General features: G+C 37.9%; 1 protein-coding gene and 1 long non-coding RNA gene across 2 annotated transcripts in view; one reads left to right on the forward strand and one right to left on the reverse strand.

The window, feature by feature from the left end:
- Positions 1-5,478, reverse strand: part of ERGIC2 (ERGIC and golgi 2) — a 37,096-nt gene extending 31,618 nt beyond the window's left edge. The window contains exon 1 of the mRNA XM_041736145.1: positions 5,371-5,478. The gene's annotated coding sequence lies outside the window, so the exon portion shown is untranslated. The remainder of the gene's footprint in view (positions 1-5,370) is intronic.
- Positions 5,479-5,583: 105 nt separating this feature from the next.
- Positions 5,584-18,746, forward strand: LOC121479747. Its single transcript, XR_005984820.1, has 4 exons — positions 5,584-5,683; positions 7,616-7,782; positions 12,071-12,122; positions 16,318-18,746. It is a non-coding gene; the product is annotated as an uncharacterized LOC121479747 (long non-coding RNA).
- Positions 18,747-19,320: the final 574 nt, after the last annotated feature.

A 19,320-nucleotide genomic window follows, 5' to 3' on the forward strand; every position in this document is an offset into this window, starting at 1 on the left:
TCTGAGCAGAACCAATTATCCTTCCAGGTCATTAATTTCCTAACCAGGATAGAATTTGTTCTTCATTTTCCCTTTGTTTCCAATCTCTTGGACCTCGCCCAGTTATCCAGTTCCACTGTTCCCATTCCCACTTTATATGCTTGGTCAGCCATTTTTAAAAATGTATTTAGAAATATCCTAGATCTGAGCACCTGGGTGGCTCAGTTGGTTAAGCATCCAACTGTCGGTTTCCGCTCAGGTCATGATCTCAGCTTTGTGAGATGGAGCCCCGCACTGGGGTCTATGCTCAGCAAGGAGTCTGCTTGAGATTCTTTCTCTCCCATTCCCTCTGCTCCTCCACCCCCCCATCAACTTGTGCTCTCTTTCTCTCTCAAATAAATTTTTAAAAAGAAGAAATACCCTAGATCACTAGTTTCCAGAAGTCAGTGCCATTCTCCTATAAACTTTTCTTTTCTGAACCTTACTTTAAAAACCAAGAACAATATAGGAAACTTATCTTGTATCTGAGACTATTTCCTGCCTTTATTTATGTGTGTCAAAATGTGTGTCCTTTCTTTTATGAAATGATAAAAGTAGATAACCAGATTTTGTTTGTTTTGATTTTTGGATTAAAAACTGCAATTCTGGGATCCCTGGGTGGCTCAGCGGTTTAGCGCCTGCCTTTGGCCCAGGGCATGATCCTGGAGACCCAGGATCGAATCCCACATCAGTCTCCTTGCATGGAGCCTGCTTCTCCCTCTGCCTGTGTCTCTGCCGCTCTCTCCCTGTGTCTCTCATGAATAAATAAATAAAATCTTTTTAAAAAAATAAAAAATAAAAACTGCAATTCTACATCAGTCCTCAAATCCAGCGCTGCCCACCTACCCACCCCACCCCTGCTGCTTATTTTGTGTACTTCCACAAAATCTAAAAATTTAGGAGCCAATGCATTTGATTCCTTTGTCCAGTGGTTGGTGCTGCCCTTCATACTTTCTGAATCTCCAGAAATATAGCTGTTTTCTTCAATTTCTCCCCAAAATTGTCATGTATATTATTAAGAAGCAAAACAAACAAAAGTCCAGGAAGTCACTGATAACAGTTGAGACTAAGACAATGCTTTGAAAAACAGCCCAAGAAACAAGAAACCACCTTTCATGCTGGAACACAGATACACATTATCAACACTCAATCTAAATAATGTCATACAGCCCGTATTTCCTCACTGCATCCATTTAAATATAATGAGATTATCAGACTCTTTGACAAATTAAAACACAGAATTTGTGGCACCTTTTTAGTCTGCTTAAGTTTAACTACTTCTCCAAACAAAAATGGGGAAACATTTTTACTCCTGCTATCCACATTTTATGAACTAACTTCTATTTTTAATGTATATTTGGCAATATAAGAAATATTTAATTAATACATATGATCATGTTGTGGTCTGAAGTGTGTCCCTTAAAAGGATCAATGAAGTCTTAATCCTGGTGTCTGTGAATGGGCCTTATTTGGAAATACTTGGGTCTTTGAAGATGTAATTAGTTAAGATGAGATCATACTGGATATTAGGGTAGCCCTCAGTCCAGTGACTGATGTTCTTATAAGAAGGCCATGTGAAGACACACAACCAGGAGAAAATGCCATGTGAAGACAGAAGTAGAGATACAGGTATGTATCTACAGACCAAGGAGAGCCAGGGATTACTCAGATGCTACAAGAGACAAGGAAGGATTCTTTCCTAGAGCCATTAGAGGTACATGGCTCTGCCAACACCTTGATTTCAGCCTGCAAGCCTCCAGAACTGTGAGAGAATACATGTTGATGTTTTTAAGTCATCCAGTTTACGGTAATTTGTTATAGCAACCCTATGAAACTCATACAGGCCATTAATAAGAATGAGAAAGGACACAGAACAGGTATTATCCAGGCCACCAATGAACTTCAGAAACAAAAAGCAAAACAATTTATCCGTAATTTGAAATTACTTGATTATATTGCATTAGAATACTTTAAAATTTTATGATGAAAGATAACTTAGTTCACTTGACAAATATTAGATATACCCCCAAAAGTACTTACTCTTTTCACTTTAAATCTTAGACTTTTTACAAGAGTTCGTGTTGTTTTTAAAACTGTTTACCCCAACATAATTCATGGTTATGAATGTTTATAACCTTCTAAGTGATTTTTTTTTAAAGGTATACTTGGAAGCTGAGTAAGATGGTATAAATATGAGTTTTGTGATAAAAAAAACCAAAAAAAACAAAAAAACCTAGGTTAATATCTAGTCAATTACTAGCTATATGACAAATTTGGAAAGATCGTCAACATTATAGAATCCTCTGTTATATTTTACTTTAAAGGGGGGGAGGGAGGTATAATGGCTACCTCACAGTTTCTAACAAAGGTAAAAATCATTTGGTAAACGTTTCTCATTCTCAAAAGAAATGCCAAGATTTGTAAGATATTTGAAAGTCTTTAAGGAAAGTGGGATAGTACCTGACATTAGTTAATAATATCATGAATAGACTGAGGATGATAGGAATTGATAGAAAGGCTGAGAGGCTGTGGAGTGACGGCAACAAAATTTTGGAAGTGCCTATCGGCACAAATATAATCCTCCTCAAATAACAGCTTGACTGTACTAACTATTCAATAGAATTGTACAAAATTGAAGTGGAAAAGGTCAGGGACACATGAAATGCATTTATAATAGAATGAATGTCTCCAAATGCAAGGAGAATGGGTTAACAAAGCTCCTAGAGCAGAACTGACCTAGACTATAATAAGATTGTATGGAGTAGTAGAAAGGAGAAATTTGTGCCTTTTAGTAATTGAGAGGATAACAGCTTAAGAAAGCAAGCCATTGGAAGATGGAGTTTAAAGATATATTAACCATATAAAGGAAGAGTGTTTAATCACTTTTGAGATCAAAAAGAAATTATTTTTATTTTTTTTTTATTTTTATTTTTTTAATTTTATTTATTTATGATAGTCACACACAGAGAGAGAGAGAGAGAGGCAGAGACACAGGCAGAGGGAGAAGCAGGCTCCATGCACCAGGAGCCCGACGTGGGATTCGATCCCGGGTCTCCAGGATCGCGCCCTGGGCCAAAGGCAGGCGCCAAACCGCTGCGCCACCCAGGGATCCCCAAAAAGAAATTATTTTTAAAAGTGTCTTCTTCAGCCTGTATTTGACTAAGTACCAAGGCAACATCTTGTAACTACAGAAGTTAGGAAATAATTTTAAAATAACAAGAGATAATATTTAAGGCATGCTAACTGTATGATAGGCATTGTTCTAAGTGTTTTTGCATGTGTTAACTCAATCATCATCTACCACCTTATGAATTAGATGTTATTATCATTATTCCCATTTCGAAGATAAGGAAACTAAGACACCAAGAGGTTAATTAGCCCATCATGACACTAAAAGGCAGAATCAGAATATATCCTGAAAAACAGTTAAATAAGATGTGTTAGCTGGCAGACTGCCTAAACGTAACTACCATTAAAAGTAAGTTTCACGGGATCCCTGGGTGGCGCAGCGGTTTGGCGCCTGCCTTTGGCCCAGGGCGCGATCCTGGAGACCCGGGATCGAGTCCCGCGTCGGGCTCCCGGTGCGTGGAGCCTGCTTCTCCCTCTGCCTGTGTCTCTGCCTCTCTCTCTCTCTCTGTGTGACTATCATAAATAAATACAAAAAAAAAAAAAAATTAAAAAAAAAAAAAAAAAGTAAATTTCACTGGGGCCCCTGGATGGCTCCGTGGTTGAGCATCCGCCTTTGGCTCAGGCCGTGATCCTGGGGTCCTGGGATCGAGTCCCGCATCGGGATCCCCGCAGGGAGCCGGCTTCTGCCTCTGCCTGTCTCTGCCTCTCTCTCTCGAATAAATAAAATCTTTTTTTAAAAAAAATAGTAAGTTTCACTATTTCTTCCAATCAAACCATTAACCCCGGGGATCCCTGGGTGGCTCAGCGGTTTGACGCCTGCCTTTGGACCAGGGCATGATCCTGGAGTCCTGGGATCGAGTCGCATGTCGGGCTCCGATGCATGGAGCCTGCTTCTCCCTCTGCCTGTGTCTCTGCCTCTCTCTCTCTCTGTGTGACTCTCATGAATAAATAAATAAAATATTTTTTAAATAAAAAATAAAAATAAATAAACCATTAACCCCTAAAGAAAATAAATTTACATATTTTTATAACTTTTTTTTTTAATTTTCCGGACTAAGCCTGATTTCTTCTGAGAGATCTTTCAAGCTTGATACCTTTTTATAATCTATACCCTCAAGCCATTGCAACTCGGTTGTGTACTAAAGTTTATCATCAAAAAACAAAACTCCTCTCCTCCCCCTTTCCCCAAAACCATGACTTTTTTTTTTTTTTTCTAATGTGTTTCCACTAGGAGAACCGGATAATTGCATCAATTCAAAGATATCGATAAACAAAACAAGCACACTCCTGAACTCTTCAGTGAACAAGCCCCACTCGTTCTTTTAATGATACATTGAAATATACCATCAGAGTTTAATGTATCAGGCTGGGCAATCACTTAAAACGCAGCCTCAAACAAATGAATAAATCTTGTTTTTAAATGCATCTTTTAACTGTTTCCGAAAGCCAATCTCGCAACATTTTAACCGATATTTCGTTAAGTTTGCGTTAAGTAAGTCTCCAGGGTACTAAATCCTAAATATAAAAGTTCCTTAAACACGTTTTCTCAAACAATGCCCTATCAACTCTCGATTACCTATACCCAAGGGTATTAGCTACCACGAAGCGACAAGTTACCTTCGGAAGGTGTCTGAACCCTCGAGGGTTTACGAAAAGTAGTGACAGGCAGACCGGTCTCTCCTACAGCATCTCGCCAGCCCTGCCCCTCTCTCGTTTCCCCAAGCGCCGTGCGAAAACTCTTCCAGGCGAGGCCAAGACCTCGGTCTTTCTTAGAGCAACTTGCTGCCAAGAATTTGGTGTTTGTCTGAATGGGGGGGGGGGGGGGGAGCCAAACCCCCGGGAGGATGCGGACAAGATCCAGGTGGTCTTCACAACACGGGCACCAGGGGAGCCCCCGGGGCACCGGACACCGGGAGCAGCGATGGGTCAGGGCCAGCAGCTCTCAGGAACCACTTCAACTCCTCCAAGTTGCAAGACAGGGCGGAGACCCCGGACCGCGAAGAGGGGCGCCCCCGGGCGCAGCGCTGCCCAGGGTCCTGCCAGTAACGCCCCCGGGGGAGGTGGAGCGGCTCCCCAGCCCGGCCCGGCCCTCTCCCCTAGGAGAATGATAAAGACAGGGAGCACGTCCCGTGACAGATTCTCAGCCCCCTTCACCACACTCACGCCCTGCACAGCCCTGGAACCATCGGGAGGACAGCACCCGGCGCGGTTTCAGTATTTTACCTTGTGTTACGGCATCAGCCGACCGCCATGTTTCACAGAAGCCCGGGTCGCCCGGGCTCCCGTTTACCCGAAAATATCGCGAGAACCAAAGCGACAACCAGCGCCGCGAACGTCAGCTGGGAGACAATGTAGAGTTCTCGCGATATGCGCGCTGCCTACGAAGGGCTTTGTGAATCAAGGGGCGTGGCTACGGTGAAAGGGGGTGTGGCCAAACAGAACCTTGGGTGAGACACGTTTTATAGGTGTAACCACGTGGCCAATAAGGAACGGGTCACCTTCCGACCGCTGCTTGGAGACTCTTGACTTCCAGATGGTAAGCTCCCTGAGAACTCACATGCGTCTCACTCACCCCTATAATCGCCAATACCTGGTGTGCACATAAATATTTGTTGAGAAAGAAAATTGATACTTTATCTTTACCTAGCACTTTGTAGCATAAAAGGCAATAAAGGGGAATTTGGAAAGAGGGTAAATGGAAACTGCTCCAGAGTGAGCCCAGCTGTAATCAGATTTGCCAGTCATTGAGATTTTAATTTTGATTTATTGGCCAAAATATTATTACAAAGACATAGTAAGTAATGTTTATACAATAAGCACTGTTTGTTTTTCCACTAAGTATTGAAGTTTTACTTGCCTCATCTTATTTAATCCTTACAAGTTTATACACTAGCTATACACAAGTATATACAAGTATATACACAAGCTATACACTAGGCCTTCATTTTTACTTGCTTCAATTATAATTATGAACATTTTACTCAAATTTTGTATTTGCATTAAACATTGTGCTTTACATTCTTTATTTCTCTCTCTCTTTTTAAAGATTATTGGCAAACCATTATTTACCAATAAATACAGAAATTGAGTCAAGTAGCAATTAAATGATTTACCCATAGTCAGCTGGGAGAGGCGGAGAAATCTTGACCATGTTACTAAACTGCCCCTTCGAAGGAGCAAGTCACACCATTTTAGTGAATGAACATTTTTTTGAAATATGAAATTTCACTAGATTGAAACTATCCCAGAAAATTAAAGCAGATAAAGTGTTTTCACTGATTCGATTTCATTTCCAGACTTTTCATGTCAGGGTTAGTACCCCTTCACATATTTAAGAAGTTTATTTTAGTGGGTAAGAGGGTAGACAATAGGGCTAGAATTTCCTGGGTGAAAATTCCAATTCAACCATTTACTAGCATGTGACCTTAGGTACATTGTTTCATCCCACTTCCTCACCTGCAAAATGGCAAGATAATATCTCATACAATTGTTATGAGGACTAGGTGAGTTAATAAATATCTAAAGTGCTTCTTTACCTTAGCCACAAAGGTACCAGCAGCCCTTCCTTCTTTGTGGGTCTAAGATCATACGGGCTCTTGCTTTGATGGAAGCTGACTGTTGTTCACTTAACACCTGATCACTGGTCTCCAAAGTAATCTACTTTCAGGGTAATAAAAGTTGGATATCCCAGTATTGCAAAACTGACTAATTTGATCCTGCTTATTTAAAAAAACAACTCACCAACTTCCAAGCTACCAAATGAAGACAAAATTAATTTCCCCTGAAGATTGAAACTCAGCTTAACTGTAAAGAGGACTGAATACTTAGTCCTATGTTGGTGGCAGGTTATTATATCTGGAAAACAGTTTGCTTCCAAAGGGGAAAAAAAAATTCATTCCATTATATATTACCTGCAAAAGAGAACCAGGAGATAGGTTTTAAATTGGAATTTAAACTGGTGCTAAACAACCTGTATTTTGCACAGATGCTCAAAAGGTATTTTCATACTGTTTTTTTTTTCTTTATAGATTGAGTAAAAGTTTTAGCAAGTTAGCAAAATTAAGGTAAATGTTTATATATATGATATATAAGATATATAATATAAATAAATATATATATTTTGCTGTATGAATGCCCCATAAACATCTCAAATTCAGTGTATTCCCAAGTGGATCTTATCATTTATCCCCAAATATATTTCTTCTCTTCTATGCCTAGGAAAGTCAAAGGCACCAATAAACTCAGATTCAATCAGGTTAGAATCTCTGTTATCTCCTCCTTCTTCTCACTAGCTACTAATCCTTATAACCACAGTTCCTTTTATAAAACTATTCTGTTTTTATGCTATATACTAGGCCTTCATTTTTACTTGCTTCAATTATAATTATGAACATTTACTCAAATTTTGTATTTACATTAAACATTGTGCTTTACATTCTCTCTCTCTCTCTCTCTCTCTTTAACGAAGAGCACACACATGAGCTGGAGAGGAGGGGCAGAGAGAAGGGGGAGAGAGAATCCCAAGCAGGCCCCTTGTCCAGCACAGTGCCCATCATAGGGCTCCATCTCACAACCCTGAGAATCATGACCAGAGCTGAAACAAGAGACAGTCGCTTAACCAACTGAGCCACTCAGGTACCTCGTGCTTTGCATTTTAAATAATTTTTTCATCTGTCAAGTTGGGACTTAAAAATCTGAAATCACTTTCCATGTGCCAAGTTTAGATTTTGTACATTAGCTAATGGATAAAGTCTGTGTACAGTGGCACTATTTGCCACTTAATGTCTCTGTTTCAGTAGAGTTACCATCAATATCTATAAAGCATTGTGCAGTATTTCAGTATGACTAATAATGGATCAAAGGGACCACAGATTACTCAATTGAACCTGTGACATGGCCATTCATGTAACCAACATTCACTGAGTACCTTCTATATCACAAGTCGTGTGGTAAATACAGAATATGACCTCGTGACCAAGTAGACAACCTTGCCATCATGGAATTTGTACTGCATTGGCGTAGACAGGTACCAAATAATAAACCCCAAAACAAATATATAACTGTGGCTGGCCTTTTTTCTTAATAGTTATTAATACATTATCATCTTAATAGTTATTAGTAAACTATTTTAATAGTTATTAATGTTTTATGTGTATTCAACATGTTTTATTATATAGTCTCCCATAAATTTCAACACAAAAATATCTAGCTGAAATATATATTTTTTATCTTTCTCCACATTGGTTACAACAATTGAATCTGGTGTTTTACTTTTCATTTCCAAATATTCTTTCACTAATATTTTTTATCTTTGCATCATAGATGTATTGTCTCATCTATTTGATTAGCTATTTTTGTGAACTGTCAATATTTTTAAATAAGTTGTAGCTCTTTTATATTTCTTAAGACCTTTAAACATATTACTAATTTCATGCTAAAAGTGGATGAAATTCTTTATATAGGTGCGTAGGACATAGCATTATAATTACTTTACTGAAGTATATTAATTAAAAAGAGGCAGCATATAACTCATATATTATATAACTCATATATTATAGTCAAATTTTGATTTCAATAACATGACACCAACAGAAATGTCTGCACCTTTATTGCCTATCAAACTCAAATGCCTTCAGGGATCAGGCAAATAGCATTTGTGTCTTATCCAAAAGCTTTGAAAGTCAAACTTCTTTCAAACACTGTGCTGGCCTCTGAAGACACAAAATGTAGCCTCCCAGACCAAACAGCTGATAATCCATATAGCAATTACTATCTCATTTTCACCTATGTTAATATTTGTAAATTCAAAAACCAGATGAACCTTATAAGGTAATGTCTAGGAAAAAGTACATTTGTATGTGTCTTTGTTTGCATAATTTTTATGATGATGGCAGACTGTCATCATTACATAAAAAAAAAACAAACAGGATGCTGTGAGAGGAAAAAATCAACTTTCAAATGAATGGAGCAGAAGGTATTTTTCCATTTTCTGATATGATTATCTAACATTGATGTTGAGCTAAAAAGATGAAGTAATTTCTGTCCCGTGTATGAGCTATATCCCTACAGGTGATTTTTATATCATGTAAAAATACATAAACAATTAAATATACAAATAATATAGGGCCAGGATTCAGATGCTTTGACTAAAAATTATGAATATATACCTTACTATTACTGTTCAAAAGGACCTAACTTGACAAATACTTTTATTTATTACATTTGTTTTTATTTTCTTTTTTTTTTTCTTACACTTGTTTTTCTAAGTGGAGGATAGTTGAGCCAAAGTAGTAAGGTCCCCTCCTCTCTGTCTGGGTCTCAGAAGGAAAGAAGCCAGTGGAACACCCCAGCATTCCCCCTTGGCCTACACACGCTTTCTCCTGAACTAGGCTCTGAAGAAATAAACTTGGTCAGAAGTTGGTTTTCCTCTAATGGAAAGTAGTTAGGTTTGGGGGAACCTCAGTAAAGATCTAAGTCTTTACACAGATTGGGGCTGCTGCTTTGATATCCCTTCCATCCTGTAAGGGTAATGTTCCATAACATATTGAGTCCACCTTGGCACTCCCATAATAGTAGTGATGGGGATCGCTGAGCCTGGAGTTAGGAGAAGCCATTATCATGTCTATCAGAAGCCGGGTCTATGTTGAAGGAACATATAGGAATCCAATACAGTCTTTGATTCAGAGGCAAAAGGTAGAAAAATATGAGGCCTGCAGGGTACTAGTACTAATAGTACTAATAGATTAGTACTATTCCCCTATTTTTCTTTTTGTCCAAATACAGAACAAGTAGGCTTGATTCGGTTCGACTATAAGATTTGTCAGGGAGAAATTGAAAGTCTTAATTGTGGTAAAGTTTAGTTGTGCTAGCAAGGCCATAATGGTCAGTGTGGCTTCCTCCTTGCTCTCCTGGATCATCCTTTGAGAAAATACAGCTGTTCTGTCACAAGCATACTTAAGTCCAGGAGAAAGGTCCCCATGGCAAAGTTTGCTTTAAATATTCCTGATGACAAGCATAAAGCCACTCAGATCCCTGCAACCACAGTATATGTTTTTTTTTTCATTAGCACTGTTTCTTCTACATTTATTTCTTTAAAAAGTGACAAAGAGAAATTAAAAGCAATGTATAATAATTAGGGAGTAGGAGAGACTTCTGTTTGCCTAAATACTCTTCTCTCCTTTAGTACCAGAATCCGGGACAATAACCCAAATGAAGAACTACATTCCCAGACTTGGCATGGGGGATGGCCAGATATATAAGTAAAACTCATTGAGTAGGGCTTTTATGAAACCCTTTTCGTCTCTTTTCCCTGCTTGGAATGTGGGTGTGATGCTTGAGCCCAGCAGCAATTTTATGACTTGAGATGGTGGAGGAGGAAGCCAAAAAAAAAAAAAGCCCAGGCTCTCATAACTGTAGAGCTGCCTGACTTCATATAGGTAAGAGAATAAAATCCAAATTCCTTCAAGCTACTGTACTAAAGGCTTTTTAACCAGAAGCTGGCAAGTAATTCAAAATAGATTCAAAGAAATTTATACTACTTTTAACCTTTCTGAAAATAGAACCTCCCTTATTACATGTAAACCTTATTTTTATTTCTGTTCATTTTATTTTCATTCAATGTTCAAGTGTGTGCTTGAAGTTGGCCCAATTCCAATATTTCCTGCTTCCAGTCTCATTTCCTTAGTTCAAACTCCACATTTGCACTACTATTATCTTCTGAAAACACTTGTCAGCATGGTGTGGTGATTAAGGTCTGTAATCAGAAAAACCTATGGGCTAATTCTGCTCTGAAACCAGCTGTTTAATATGAACCAAGACACTTGGCATCTCTTGCTTCAATCTCTTCATTGGTAAAATGGAAAAGATTATGCCTTTCTTAGACAATTGTGGTTAGAATTAAATTAATATTTGTAAAGTAGTTGGCATAGGAAGATATTAAGGTGACCTTAATATCTTGACAATGAGATTGTCATTCCCCAATTAAATCCTTCTGGGAATTAGGAAGAGAATAAATGAAAAAGAAGTGACAACATAAAGAAGAATTGGAAAGATATACAAGTACTTATGTTCTCAAATAGCAATTCTTATAAAAAATATTATTAATGGATTCATGGGGTGGGGAATCCTCTTTAAAAGCTTTATTTTAGGAAAATGAACAAAATAATAGTCACATGAATTCAGAGTGTATTAGGAGCCAGCCAGTCTTTTTTAAGTGTTCTAAATTTATGAACTTCTTTAACAATAGGATATCTCTATGAATAAGTGTCTTTTATTACCTCTACATTATAGATGAAGAATTGGAAGTATAACAATGCTAATTAATGATGGAGCTGAGATTTGAACCCAAGAAGTCTGGCTTCAGAACCAAAATTTTTAATCTCTATGCCCAGGGGTTATTAATATTACATTCAAAACATTTTTATAAGGATTAGCTTTAATGATTAAACGAACTAAATGGAAATATTGGGTAGTGTCTGGCATCTAGAAGATATTCAGACACATTTGAAGCCCTTTTTCCCTAGAAGATTATGGACAGTAGAAAGTGTAACTGGTAACTGCCAGTGTTAATTAACTAAGCAGAAATTAACATATAGGCTGATGGTTACAAATGACATTAGCAACAGCAAATGCAAGTCACAAGGACAATTTGTGCTTTCTAGGCAAAGGAAACCACAAAAAAATTCGAGGGTTTAATGTTCTAGATATGTGTGGAACATTCTAATTACCTGGACAGAAAGAAAAGTTACTCTGAGGAGCTAGTGTAATTAAAAAGGCCTTTAAGTGGGGTGAGGGGGAAGTGGGGGCTGAGATAAAAGAGATTCAGAGTACACTGAATAATGTATAGTATTGTTGAATAATTATATTATACATCTGAAACTAACAACACTGTGTGTTAATTATCATCCAATAAATTTTTTTTCAGAAAAAGTACAGTGATATGGGAAGATCTCCAGCATATATGATCAAGTGGGAAAGTAAGATTTAGAACAATTTACATGGTATTTTTGTATAAGGGGGGAAAATAAGAATACACATTTATGTTTGTATTTTTTTGCATAAAAGCACTGGAAGGATATTCAGTAAAGTAATAAAATTTTTAAAAGGCCTCTCAATATATTTATACGGTGTATTTCATGTACACAGAAGCATAAGTAAATTATGAAGCAAAATAATACATATCTGTGAAGCCATCACCCAACTTAACTAGAAAATTATTAATAGCATTGAAATGACTTGTGTGTGGTTCCTCCAACAATATCCCACAGCCTCCCCACTACTTTAAAGGTTGGGCTACATCTCTTGCATTTTTGAATCATATATGATGTAAGACCTAAGCAAAATAATGTTTAAGTTTGCTTGTTTCTGAGCTTTATAATGGTACCTAATCCTCTGAAATTTTTTAAAGCTCATCATTGCTTCTAAGATTCACCTAAAGAGCCTATGGACTGTTTTCTACTTTTTTTAGAAGATTTTATTTATTTATTCATGAGAGACACACAGAGAGAGAGAGAGAGAGAGAGACGCAGAGACACAGGCAAAGAGAGAAGCAGGCTCCATCCTGGGAGCCTGATGTGGGACTCGATCCCGGGACCCCAGGACCACACCCCGGGCTGAAGGCAGGCACTAAACTGCTGAGCCATCCAGGGATCCCCCTGTTTTCTACTTTTTACTGCTATGTGAGTATACTACATTTTGATTATCCATGCTTCTATGGGGGACATGTGGAATTCCAGCTTTTGCTGATATTAACATCTCTATAAACATTCTTGTACATGTTCAGTGGTCATGGTCGCCTCATTTTCTCTAAGACACTGCTCTCAAACCTGACTGCAAATTAGAATCATGCCAGGAGCTTTAAAAAATATCATTTCCCACACTCCACATTTTACATTTAATTGCGGCTATGAAGACAATGCCCTAGGGCATATACCTAGAGGTAGAACTGCAGACTCAGAAGACACTGGCATCTTAAATTTTTCTGCTACTATCTAAGTCTTCTAAGGCTGGAGTACCTGATTATTCCCCAGCAGCACTAGCAGTGAGAAGAGTTACACCCCACTCCACATTCTCATCATGTTTATATTGTCACACTGTTGCAATTGTTTGCCAACTTAAAAAATGGAAAATGGCATTGCTTCTTGCTTTTGTATTCTGTTCCATTGGTCAGTTCATCTCTGCAGCAATACTGTAATCATTGTCTTAATTACTATAGCTTCATTACCTGTTACAGTTCTCCCACTTTATTCTGCCTCCTTTTAAGAGTTTTTTAAATATCTTGGTACCAGCAGTTCTTTTGTGTTGCCATTATTTGACAATTTGATTACTCTTTATAAATATCTATGGGGAATAGAAAATTGAGAGTGATAATCTACTGATTATCAGTTGAGACCAAGATGAAATCAGGATAAGTGCCAAATGCTGTTAATTTTTGGTGAGAATTAGGGATGCCTGAGTGGCTCAGTGGTTGAACATCTGCCTTTGGCTGAGGTTGTGATCCCAGATCGAGTCCCATGTCGGGCTCCCTGCATGGAGCCTGCTTCTCTCTCTGCCTGTGTCTCTGCCTCTCTCTGTGTGTGTCTTTCATGAATAAATAAATAAAATCTTTTTTAAAAAGTGGTGAGAATTAGATACTTGTTAGACTTAAATTGTTGACACTTTCTTGAATTGACAAAGAACATGCATGACATGCTGGAACTATATTATGGAAAATCATATGAGGAACACCTGGGGGGCTCAGTTGGCAGAGCTGCTACCTTGGGTTCAGGTCATGATCCCAGTGCCCTGGGACCAGGCTGCACCTTGGCCTGCTCAGCGGGGAGTCTGCTTCTCCCTCTCCCTCTGCCCCCTCCTCCCACTCATGCTCTCTCATGCATGCTATCTCAAATAAATAAAATCTTTTAAAAACATCATATGAAAGAAACAAGGTGGTGGGGGGTTAGAGGAAATGAAGGAATCCAATTTATGGCTGAAGAATGAGCACATTTTCCAATAATCTACATGACAGGAGAAATTCAGAGTATGTGGAGTTGTTGATAGGAAAACAGATCAATAGAAAATCTCTTTAACATAGGAGATTGGTGTAGAACACTCTAAAACAAAACAAAAATCAACTAATTGAGCTCAAATCTTCTGTAAAACCTTCACCTGTTCTGGAAGTGCTGGCTGTTGTCTCCTAGGCTGCCACCTCCTACAGCTTGTTGAATAATTTGTGTATCACTCTTCTCCACCACCATGAGATTCTAAAGATGAAGGAAACAACTTCCTTCTGGTTCTCTCCATTTGCCACATAGGTGCTCAAAAAGGATATTTTTTATTTTAGTTATTATTATTTTTCAAATATTTATTCATGAGAGATGCACAGAGAGAGGCAGAGACACAAGCAGAGGGAGAAGCAGGCTCCCCGAAGGGAGCCTGACGTGGGGACTGAATTCCAGGACCCCAGGATCGATGCTCAACCACTGAGCCACCAAGGGGTCCCAAAAAAGGATATTTTTTTATACATACATGAAGACTTAGGTGATTAGGTCTCTCATTCCTTTAAATTTGGCTGTGTCACCCTTACCTAATATATCAGTTTACACAGTTGACCGCAACCTGGTACATGCACGGCTTGACCTTGCAATGCAAACAGGAGAGCCCTTGAAAAGGTCAGAGTAAGACTATGAATGCCCCTCCTCCAATGAATTGTAGAGGTGGGGCAAGTAAAACAGTCTAACAATCCTATTCCATAGATAAAAGATTAAATATAGAAGAATTTAAAAATGACTGCCAACTGAAGCTGAAAACAGCACTAAATAGTTTCTGACGCCTGTAGGAAAATCAGGCAGCTTCTCTTGGTGGTATGTGGAATGCTAAGCCTGCACCCCTTCCTGACAGGGCCCTGGAATATCACCACCTGGTTACCATCCTAGGAGGTCACAGTGGGGGTTGTGGCAGCACCAGAATTAAGCACCAGCAAATCACACCATGAAGCAAAAAGGCTTTAGCCAGGCCTGACACTTCACTACAGCCCATTTTTAATCCCCTTTAATGTCACCTGATAAAAAAAGATGAGAAAAATTCAACAGGAGACGAAGTAATAATAGTACAAAATGGATTAACAGGAGAATTAGAGAATCCCTATTGCACAGGTCATATTCTATTTTATTCAGAGGCCCTGGCAAAAAGCATAATTTTAATCAACGCAGACAGTTTAGACCAGTACTCATGGAAGGAGTTTTTACTAAATACTAGGACATTTATAATGCTTTCTCTTTGTAGCATTGGCAAGAAAGAGCAGAGATGGAAAGAGAGTGTATGAGGTGAGGACAAAGGAATGACAGAAAGGGAAAGAGAAAGAATATATATGTATATATTTCCTACTTCCTTATATTGCTCTTTCATTAGGTAATAGAGGTGCTGACCTAAAGTTGAACTATACTCTCTCTCTGAATGCTGTACTCTTGGAAACCAAATGTTTAATTTGGGGGGAAATGCATAAAATGAGGAAAAAGTAGTTTCTATAGGCCATCACTCATTCCCTATTATATATTTCTGTGGTGGACTTTGGCATTTAATCTTCTGGGTTGAGGGCCTCTCTTAGTTCCTTCTCCCTTCTTGGCTACAGCTTAGAAAGATGAGCATATTGGTTAACTGAGGTTCAGATGAATTAACTGTTTTGTAAACAATTGAGATACCCTAAAATTTCATCTAAAAATTTAGAAATCAAGTAATAAGTCTGAGAAATCATTTCTTAAATGTCCATTGTTCATTGAAGCTCTGAAACTTAGAGGGATCTTCCCTATCTGACTGTGTACTCAGGGCACTATTCCGTGTGAGATTAAGAATAACATTTCACTTCATATCTTCTAATGTTTACCAAACTAGAAAAAATAGTAACAGTGTATATGATGGTATTTGAATAATAGCATATACATGGTTACACTAAATATGAATTTAATGATTCCCAGATTATAAATTCCCAGGAGGTATGAATCAACATTCACTGTCTGTGTTCAGTGTTTAATGTTAAATGTATGTACCCACCCAAACCACCCTCCTCAATGACAAGTGTCAGAGGAAGTGACACTGAATCTTTTTTAGCACTGAAAAGAGACCTATTTTTCAGGTATACTGTTAAGGATTTCCTTTCCCATGTATAAACACAATTCCACCATGCTACTCTTTCAGTGATCATGCTTCTCCTCCCGTGACAGATGTGATCCAGCCCCTGTAGGCAGAAATTCTGGCAAAGACTGTTGGTGCAGCAGGATGGCAGTTACTGCTGCCCCAGCTCATGATACCGATGAGCTTGTACTGTCCATCATGGGCACACTGCCGCGGTCCTCCTGAATCTCCCTGCAACCAGCAAAAAGAGAAGTTCTCCTGGTTTCATGATTCATGGTTGATACTAACCTCCACTGCAGAGCTGGTCAGACAGTGTGGAAGACGTTCCCTCATCTTTGATTTCTGCTCACGACAGCAGAGGGAAGTAGGCAGTTGGCGGATGTTACAGATCTCTGAATAAGATCAAAATCTATATTTTCAAAGAGTGGCTAAAAGGTACATTTAACACAAAGTCATTTAATGCTGGCAACAGACTGCCTTGCAAAAAGTTTCAAGCATCTACTAAATATAAATGACTAAATGGTGGTTTTTTGAGTTACATGAAAATATATTTTCAATGCCACTGGAAGTAGATTCTTTGAGCTGCCTGATTCAGCTGTGAATCTGAGCCATAATAAATTATTTTTATAGGTCAAAAACAGTTGAATATCATCAATTTCACATAGTCAACCAAGCAAATGAATGAGCAATTCCTTTTGAGAACTGCGTTCACTTCAAGTATCAAATTAGCAATGACAGTACATCAGTTTAGCAATGTACTTCTCGCTTTTCATTTCATTTTGAAACTACCATATATTTATACCTCTTTATGGCCAGCAAACACCCATTCATAGACACACTGAGAAGAAAACCACACTAATCAATGCATCCTTGAATTACCATGCATAAGGATAAGCCTGCAGCCCCTCCACAGATGTTGGTGTTTTTAATATCCAGTCCCCAGTAGCTTCGACAAGATGTACTGCTGATCAGTGGTAGTGATACCATCAATGTTTTAGAAAATCTGTCTTCTAGTAGAAAAGGTTTTAGAAAATCTGTCTTCTAGTAGAAAAAGAATGAAACATAACCTAGGGAAATGCTCTTAAAAGATAGAACAAAAATAGATTCTGAGGGTCAAATCCCAACCATTCTCTCCTCTTGGCACTACAGTGATGTTGTTAGGTGGTTTGTAAAATACTAGTATTACTCCATGGTGGCTTCTACAACTGGAACAACAAATGACATTTTATGTGGGTTCTTTTGTACAGTCCTAAGAAGATAGAAAAAGGACATCACTATATAGAAGGGAAAAGGAAGTTTACACTCAAGTCAGTTGTTGATAAAACAAACAATGCATTTCATTTTTTACATGTTAAGTGTATATTCCATTTGTTTCATAGTGTACTTATTCTTTTGACTTGACTTCACATTTGTGTTGACACTAGAGGTGACAACTGAAGTTGCATTCTGACTTGCTGTTTATTTATTGGTTATTTGTAATGTGTTAATTCAGTTATAGAATATGGCGGAAATGAGACCAGAGTCATGAGTCTATAGACTATTTTCACATAATCTTTACCATTTACACCATCCTATCATTTCAGAAAAATGCCTCACATCTGTGAAAATAGGCTCCTATCTTTAAGAAGAGATTTTTATAGTAGCAGTACCATACTGTTGTGAAACCAAGTGTGTGTATTCACACAGTGCAACTGCGGAGGAATTATATATAAGTGAGACATACAAATATTTGTTAGGTAAAAAGAATCACTAGATATTCTCCAGCACAAGTTTTTACAAGTCTCTGTGAACTAGTATCAATTAACTAGTATTAATGAATATGATGTCCTAAAACCAAAGTAGTCACACCTTTAGATCCATTGTGGAAAAGACTTTTTCTACACTTACTCCCATTAAAAACAGAAAAATGGAAAAGGAGCAAACAGTATACTCAGATTTCACAAATACTTGTTTGGATTCTAATCTTGGAAGAGGTAGTGAATGTACTCACGATATGGTTCAGTTATTCCCCATCCAGCAGTCATACATTTGGAATGTAAATGTATTTTATCGTCTCTCTCTGGCAAACAGATTAGAGATTCAAACTCTCCTAAAACCAAAAAAAAAGGGGGGGGGGCAAATATCATTTAGTCCATTGGAATGATATTATCTATATTGTTTCCATTCAATGATGGCTCTAAAAATAACTATTTTGACCTGAATAGTACCTGTTTTAACCCTGTAATTTAATAAGTAAAGCTTTCAGAAGATACTATCTATTAATTACTCACAAGGGATCATCTCAATTCACTTGTAACCACTTTGTACCAGTATTACCATATCTTCCTAGGACAGTAGAAACATAGAAACATAAGCCCTGCATAGGGGTGGTTTCTCATCTGCTGATCATTTTTAAAATGTATCTGCCTGCGCAGCCTGAGTAGCTCAGTGGTTTTTTGCCACCTTCAGCCCAGGGAATGATCCTGGAGACCTGAGATCGAGTCCCACATCGGGCTTCCTGCCTGGAGCCTGCTTCTCCCTCTGCCTGTGTCTCTACCTCTCTGTCTCTGTTTCTCATGAAAAAATAAATAAAATCTTTAAAAAAATAAAAAATAAATAAAATGCATCTGCCTTTTTGTCCATGTGTCTTTAGGTTATCACCTTGTTGAATTTGAGATGACAGTTCAGAAGAGTATAATCATCTTTTCTCCTGAACTATGTGACATGAGGAATGAAGAAAAAAACACATTTGTGGCAATTTAAACTTTTAGAGCATTTTCACAGCTAGTATTTTTATATCTAACTCTATCTTTGCAGGGATATTATAAAGTATGATATATATTTCCACATTCACATTTTTTATCACCAAAATTTGTATATATATAAATATTGTAGGTTTATGTGTTTAGCTTTGTGTATATACACTGCACTTACACATACATACACACACACAGGATGCCAGTGCTCCTGTGTTTGTTTTCCCATGCTGTTTGACTTCCATTTTATCCAGATTTTTACACACTTAAATGTTCCAATATATTTGCTGTCTTAGATCATTTATTTCAATGATTTGTTCTTTATTTTTTA

This window comes from Vulpes lagopus, chromosome 21 (assembly GCF_018345385.1).
Source record: "Vulpes lagopus strain Blue_001 chromosome 21, ASM1834538v1, whole genome shotgun sequence".
NCBI classification, from domain to species: domain Eukaryota; kingdom Metazoa; phylum Chordata; class Mammalia; order Carnivora; family Canidae; genus Vulpes; species Vulpes lagopus.